The 7,820-nt window shown below is 36.5% G+C and overlaps 1 long non-coding RNA gene across 2 annotated transcripts; it reads right to left on the bottom strand.

Annotated features, from left to right (window-relative positions):
- Window positions 1-1,322: 1,322 nt before the first annotated feature.
- LOC139080747 (uncharacterized) lies at window positions 1,323-7,540 on the bottom strand. Of its 2 annotated transcripts, XR_011535487.1 has the most exons (4): window positions 6,971-7,540; window positions 6,232-6,323; window positions 3,978-4,063; window positions 1,323-1,896 (listed from the first exon to the last, which is right to left on the bottom strand). It is a non-coding gene; the product is annotated as an uncharacterized lncRNA (long non-coding RNA). The 2 variants fall into 2 exon arrangements; XR_011535486.1 differs by having other exon boundaries at window positions 6,232-7,540.
- Between the last annotated feature and the right edge of the window lie 280 nt (window positions 7,541-7,820).

Raw genomic sequence — 7,820 nt, 5'->3', positions numbered from 1 at the left:
TTTATTGTAATTAATGTACTCATATGTCTTCAGTCTCAAGACCTTTTTACCAATTCTTCTAATAAAAGTCTACTAGTATTAATTATCTCTAATTTTGATGTGTTGTAAAGTTTCTATTCTCCTTTCATTTCTAAAATGTGTGTTTGCTGGATATAGAATTCTGGTTTGAGTTTTTTCTTTCAGCATTTAAAAAATGACACCCCACTGTCCTTTCACTTACGTAGTTTCATTGAGACACACACACAAAATCAATAATTTAAAGCTATATTACAACTTTTGGCTAATGGCAGATGATTTATTGAGATATACGTCGTATACCATAAGATATGCTTCATTATTTTACATGAATAAAATTCTAGAAGATGCAAAAAGAAAGGGGGACTTTAGTGCTTTACTTGCTAAATAACATTATATTTTGTTTGCTTTTATTTTCTCCTTGCAGGTGAGTGCAGTTTGTCTGTGTCAGGAGGTTAGTGGGCAGGTCATTGAAATTTCTCAGCCCAATTATTCTCAATGAAATTGTGTAAGAATAGAAATATATCTCTCCCTGCCTTCCTATGAACTATGGTTCTGTTTATTTGTTTAATTCCTAGTCCTTGCTTGAATGGAGGTTATTAGGCAGAGGACAAACTTTAAAATACCAAGAGAGACCAGATTGAATTTGAATCAGCCCCAAATCTAAGGGCAGTCAGATAGACCATGTCTGGAAGGTAAAAATGAGAGTATAGGTTTTCCTGGGCTGAGTGGACTGCAGGTTTTCGGAGGATGAAAGATATATAGGAGAGACTCATGAACAGCTTCTGTGAGGATTCAGAGAGATTCAGGTGAATAAAGATGATTTTAGGTCATTTTGTGTGAGTCATGATTTGCGGTTTTGTTTTGCACTTCTCTGCAGAGCAACAGTAAACGTTGAAGTTGCTATTTGATTCTTTTATTGTGTATCTGACTGGTTCTCTTTTGAACATGATACTGTTTCAAGACAGGTTACAAGCTAGCCCAGTTTTATTCGCATTACAGGAGGATCATCTAAGATTCAGAGTACAGGTTATGTTTGCTCTAAATTTGCAGTGTTCTTCAGAGTTCTCATTTTCTCTTTTGTCTTCATCCATCTTTTAATGAGAGCTGGGGAGACTCTGTTTCAGGATTTGCTGCTTTCCAAATAGCATTTTAAAACACAACATTCACTTGTTCTACTCTAACCTAGATTTTTCTTACTGTTTAAACCATAATCACAAAAATCACAGCTCAAAGTCCTTTTGCAAACATTGTTTATTAATTTTCTATTTACAGAACAAAAATATCAAAGCTATTTTAGACACAGATTTTGATCATTGTTTTCTCAAAGCAATTAAAATAAATCTCACCAAGGTCTGACTGGTTCTATTTCACAGATATCCCCTCCATAAATCACTGAGATTTATAATATTTACTCAAATTCATCATTTGACCTTTTTGCTATTTATAGCATGATAACAAAAATGACTCCCCAAGCAGAAGCATATTTTCATTAAATGCTGTATCCTATTATAGTATTTGATTTTTAAAATCAGTGAACTCTCACTTCAACAAGTGGTTAACGCTTGAAAATAGCAGAAATGACCTTTTCTTCCCCCCATTAATCTCCATGAGAAGGACAAATAAGTATTTTATCATAAACCAATCACAGGATATAACCACTATCTAAAAAATACTAACAATTAGACAATAATTCAGAAGTTTTGATTTTAAGTATCCTGTGCAGAACAGATTAAGAGAATATTGCCCATGTATTCCAGGAGAAAACCAATTAAGCCAGCCATATAATGAGCGATGATGTTCTCTCACATCTGCCAGCGAAACCAATCAACTTAATCTATTGTAGACTGCATGCTTCCCTTCAGCATTCTATGTGTGTACCTTAAAAAAACAAATCCGGTGCACATTACAGACACTTGCCGATATATTTGTGAAGCAACAGTTCCCAGAATCAAAACCCTTTCTAAATCAAAATGCTGATGGCCAACCCTTTAGATCTTGGGTCAAGTGGGAAGGGAAAACATTTTTAATATTCTGTAAGCTACATTTTCTGGATATTTATCCTCATCTTTCATCCCTCAAGTTATCTTTCAGTCAATTTGAGGAAATGTTATAACTTTGCAAGTGATAAGTTGAGTTTGGTTCATATTTATTAAGTTCTTTATGTCTCAAATATGAAGATTTCTTTCTGAAAATTAAGAATGAAAGCATCAGTGGGTCATCAACAGCTCTTCACATAACTCAATTACTTATAATATTTGTACAATCTTGAGGTTACTTTAATTTAAATATTTGACATTCTTGGAAGAAATTGCCATCTCTGAGTGTTTTTTTGTAACTTTGGAGCGAGGTATGAGAACTGTATTAATAACCCAAATCACGATTCACAAGGAAGAGTCATTATTCTTTCTTTAGGAAACAAAAATATATAAATCAGGGATATTTATAATTACTGTTTTAGTTTCCTAGGTCCAGATGGAGAAACGAGAAATGAAGTATATAGCATTCAGCCTAAAAGAGTTTTACCTATTAATACTTTTGTTCCCCAGGGCTCCCCAGGACCGGAAGTGAATAAGTAGCTTTCCAACAACCCAAATAAGGCAAATAAGGGCAAACTAAAATTAACAATTATTTATTTATACTTTCAACAAGTATTTATTGAGAGCCTTCTGTATTCTCAGCACAGTTCTAAAATAACACATAAGCTCACAATGTAATGAATAGGTTTCTATAGCAACTCTTCTGTTTGCTATAGGGTTTTGTTTTAGACCATTAGTCTAAGACTCAGTTTACTGTACCAAATAACACAAACCTAATAGAGTTTTCACAGAAAGTGTGTGTGTGTGTGTGTGTGTGTGTCTGGGTAAAATATAAAGCCCAAAACATATGCTTTGGTGTGAATATATAGTCAATTTTGGTAAAGATATGTGCGCATTTTGGGTGTGATTCAATTACAAATTTTAATTTATATTAGTACTTTGTAATCACCTGATGTGTTATATCAAATTAGATTTAACAGCATTGTTCTTTTCTCTACATATTTTACATTCTTACCTGATGGAAATATTCCTTTAACAGATATTATTATTAATTCATTTATTATGATTATATTTGTATTTAAGCATATTCAATTTACATGTTTCTCTTTTTAGACATTCTGTCTGTCTCTTACATATGTATCCACACGTCTAACTTTACCCCCAAACATTAATTAGCATTTCAATTTTCTAATATATTTATTAATATTTGTATTTCGGTATTTTTTACACACCCACTCATTCTGTTACTACTCAAATATACAAAGCATAACATATATGCCCCATAAGGACACCGCTTCTGGCTACCATGGTAATTCTATGCAACGTAAATAAAGCAATAAATTCAAGTCCAAATGAATGAACTGATAGTGTTGTGGGATTATTTTTCAGTGAACTGGGGAGTATTCCAATAGCTGCCAATCAAATAAAAGTTGAAAGCTTTAAAAGTGTGGAATATTGTGAGTAGCTACATTTATAACTTTGATTGAGAAGAATATCCAACATTAAATAGTGTCTGATAGTATACAAGACTCCTCCGTGAAGAGAACCTCATTCTTTTCCCAAACACTTGCACAAAATAAATTCATGAAAAAATGTTGACAAAATCTTTATTCTAAATATTACTATTACTATTCTTACAAGTCACATTTCACTGTCTAAATTGTCCTAGGAAGGCACTTCATATGCAATACCTAACCCATTACTGAAAAAGGCAAATTGAGACGTACTAGAGTTGGACAGAGTTCAAAGATCAATGGAATATTTAATAACTTTTTAATTTATAAATAACAAAGTACATTGCAGAAAACTTCGGAAGACTTTTCCACATAGGAGTGTATTTTAATATATCCTCGTATCATAGTCTTCTATAACATTTTCAGTAGTGTCTTAATATTTCAAAAAATATAATGATTGGAGGCATACCTTGTTTTCATTTTTTCACTGTTTCAAATAATGCTGTAGTAGGCATTGCTGGGATAGGCATCTTCGCACACATCATTTATATTTTCCTGAGGAAATATTTTTGAAAGAGTAATTGCAGGGCCAGATTTTTTTGGTGCATCACCACACTCTATATGCTATTTTACACATCACTGTTTTCAAGCATCATTCCCTGCCAACATAGTAATTATCTCATTGTTTATAGATGACACATCCTTGATTATCCCTGTGACGGAGAATCTTTCTGTCTTCATTGGCTAGCTATAGTTCTTTTTCTATGAACTACCTGTTCAAGTTTTCTTGTGGCTTTATTTACTAATTAATTTGCAGGCAACCTTTATAAATAAATACTACCAACTCTTTTTCAAATATACTGTACAGATATTTTCCAATAAACAATACTGTGACCACTTGTTACATTTTCAAAATATGAAGTGATCAGTATGTGAAATTATCTTGCCTATATTTGAGATTTTATTTAGCTAAAATCTTCCTGAAACATCATCTAAATTTTGAGAATTTAGAACAACCCTGTACTACATATATTGATTATATTTATTATAGCTATGGTGTTGCCTAATTTATGTCCTTTTAATATGTTTTGTTTTCAACACTGAAACCTGTTATAATAATGAATATCTATTACTTAATTTTATAATACAATTACCTAGAGATAGTATTTTATGCTGTAAGAAATGTCTACATATGTCAATTGTATCAATTGTGTTACATGTTTCATTGTCGCCATGTCATTAGCAACATAATTAATGAATAAAGCTCCATTATATAATTCTAATGGGCAGGAAAATTGATTTACAATGGTCTACTTCATAATCGCTTTTATTCTTGCTCTGTGTAGGGTGGGACTGTGTAAAATGTGATACTTGGTAGTTCCAGGAGCAACAGCATCAGTGGTGAATAGAATGAAAAGAGAGGGGGCACTGCAGACAATATTTCTTCAGGAGGAAACGAAGAAAATGGAGAAAAGCTGTCCAGAGTGGTAGAAGAAAAGCTAAGTAGGTCATGGGATAAGACAGTCAACGGTGGCGTGTGTCACAGAGATCAGATGAAGTGGAGAATAAAGAGAATGATTGGAATTGGCAACAAAGAGGTTCATAAGGGGAATGGGAGGGTTCAGTGATAGGAAGAAGCTAAAGATACACGAGACGTCATGCTTCTCAGAGCAGCATCCCAAAGAAGAGGTGATATAGGATCAGGGTGATGTTGGGAGAGGATAGGTTATTTTTGACATTGGGCATGGAGAGGGGGGCAGTTGTGGATGGACATGGTTGAGTTATATTTCTAAGGCCCTGAGAAGTTGAAGGAGTTCAGATGGCGTGGCCCTAACTTTTTCAGTGCGGTAATTTAGCTGTGCGTAGGAGCTTGAGAAGAATGTTGCAAGCTTGCTGGCTGTTGAACAGAAGGAAGAGACCCTGGATCAAATGAAATAAAAGGATTGATGCGTGCACAGAAAGCCGTGAGCCGTGAACTGATTTCCTTGATTGTGGGATTTTCTTTAGCATCACTGCCTGCCTGGATATGGGAATGAAGACTATACACAGCAACACAGATGCTAAGCTAGAGTTTTGTGTGGTAGTTATCCCATAAATATAAGGAAATGAAGATTTAAGTGAAATGATCATTCAGATGACCAAGCATAGTGTCTGGTGTAGATAGGACCTGAGAAGATTGAGGAAACTGATGGCCTGGGAGGAAGTGAAGGCAGTCAAGGGAGCAGCGGTCTGATGAAGTTTGTGGGGAGTGAGGACTTGGGACAGCTGTGGGGTTAAATGCTCTGATTCAGATGCCAAGGCTCTGGGGTTTTGAGGACAAGTTCAGGGCCTAAGGCAGGGGTGTAAGAGGAGTAGACTTGGAGGATATCACAGGCTGGTACCGTATAGACAAAATTCAACCCACAACTGCCATTAAGGGGGATGACTCCAGGCTGAGGTTTGTACTAACGTTTCACAAAGACCTCAGGTGTCTCCTGTCCGTCAGTTATTGGCTGGCTTTATCTCACATATCCTCAGTGTTTTTCTCAATGTCTTCATGTTTATTTCCATGTTCACAAATGTCTATTTGCATAAAGTATTCAAGAACCTTAATGTTAGGACAACAACAGAAAAGTTTACAAAATACTAAATCAATATCTTAGTCTGTTTGGGCTAACAATACCATAGCAACAATACCATAGACTGAGTGGCCTATAAACAACTGTGAGGAATTTCTTTCTCACCGTTCTGGAGGCTGGGAGCCCAAGATGGAGGTGTGTGCAGATTTGGTGTCTGATAAGCGTCAACTCCTGGTTCACAGGCAGCTGTCTTCTCCCTGTGTCCTCACATGGGGGTAGGAGTAAGGGTTCACTTTGGGATCTCTTTTTTTTTTTTTTTTTGAGAAAGACTGCCAATCCTTCTCTTTTTGCTGAGGAAGACTGACCCTGAGCTCACATCTGTGCCCAGCTTCCTCTACTTTATATGTGGGACTCCTGCCACAGCAAGGCTTGATGAGTGGTACCACGTCCGCACCCGGGATCTGAACCAGGGAACCCCAGGCAGATCGTGCGCACTTAACTGCTGCGCCACTGGTCCAGCCCCTCTGGGATCTCTTTAATAGGGCGCTAATCCCACTTGCAAGGATTCCACTCTCCTGAACTAATCATCTCCCAGGGGCCCCACCTCCTAACACCACCACATTAGGGGTTATATTTTAACAGATGAATTTTGGGAGAACACAGACATTCAGTCCATAACATTTAAGGACATTGAAAGAAAAACAATTTAAAGGAAGTTACAAATTACATAAGGTAAAACAGTGCATGGAATATGAAATCTTAACCAACTTCAATCTAAGGGTATAATTCAAAGTTTTCTCTGGGCAGTGGTCAGGCTTCTTAGCCAATCTTGGTCAAATCATCAAAACATTGAAAACTTTGAGCCTGGACACAGAAACCAGGACCTGGGTCCTAGGAATCTCACCGTAGGACATTCATGATAAGCATCCAGTACCACCACGACCATTTTAGCATACGCGTTCCATTACTGCCCATCCAAATGGAAGTTAATATTTCAGTACTCTTGTCAACTATTCAAAGGAAACAGTGAGAAATTACAAATTGTTACATTCTTAAGTCATTAGCCCATCTTTTAAAAGTACATAAGGCCACTTCTTTTCCCTCCAGCTGCTCAGTCACTTCCTTGACAGGAACGCAGTGTCACTTTCCTTTAGCGCGAACTCTGCATGAAAGCTGAAAATGAACTGGAATCTGGAAAATGTTATTTTGTTAAGATCCATACATTGGAGAGCACTCAGGCAGTGTCTGATTGAACTGGTAATGCACCTTCTCACCACGTGAAGCAACAGCCTCATCATCCTCCTCCATCGAGTCACCTCTGAGGTTTATTCCATTTGATGGAGACAGCCCTCAGCTTCTCAGTGCTCAGAAACTGAAGTCCCCTTGTACAGCATCCTCTCTCACTTACGAGTTGAAAGCAAACTGTCAGCACTAGGAAATGTGGTAACAGAAAACAATCAAGGGCCTCGCACTCGATGCTTCTGGACTCCTCTGAATATTCTTGTTTTATTTTTTTCTCTCTACCATTCCTTTCTTTTAACGGGAATTCTTCCTCTAAACTACTTTCTGTCAGAGCTACTTAGCTTTTACTTTGTTTTACGGAAATGTGGATTGGTGAACAGGCTCTTTTCAATTTGCTCTATGTGTTTCTTTCTCTTTGCCAACATTAGAATTTGACAGAAATTTGGGAACTGGCTTGCAGCTGGCAGGACAGAGCAAAGCACGCCATATTTCTTTGTTATTTGTGCTTAATA

This window comes from Equus przewalskii, chromosome 32 (genome assembly GCF_037783145.1).
Source record: "Equus przewalskii isolate Varuska chromosome 32, EquPr2, whole genome shotgun sequence".
Taxonomy (NCBI): Eukaryota; Metazoa; Chordata; class Mammalia; order Perissodactyla; family Equidae; genus Equus; species Equus przewalskii.
The sequence above is the reverse complement of the archived record's forward strand: the minus strand, read 5'-3'. Positions and strand labels throughout refer to the sequence as shown.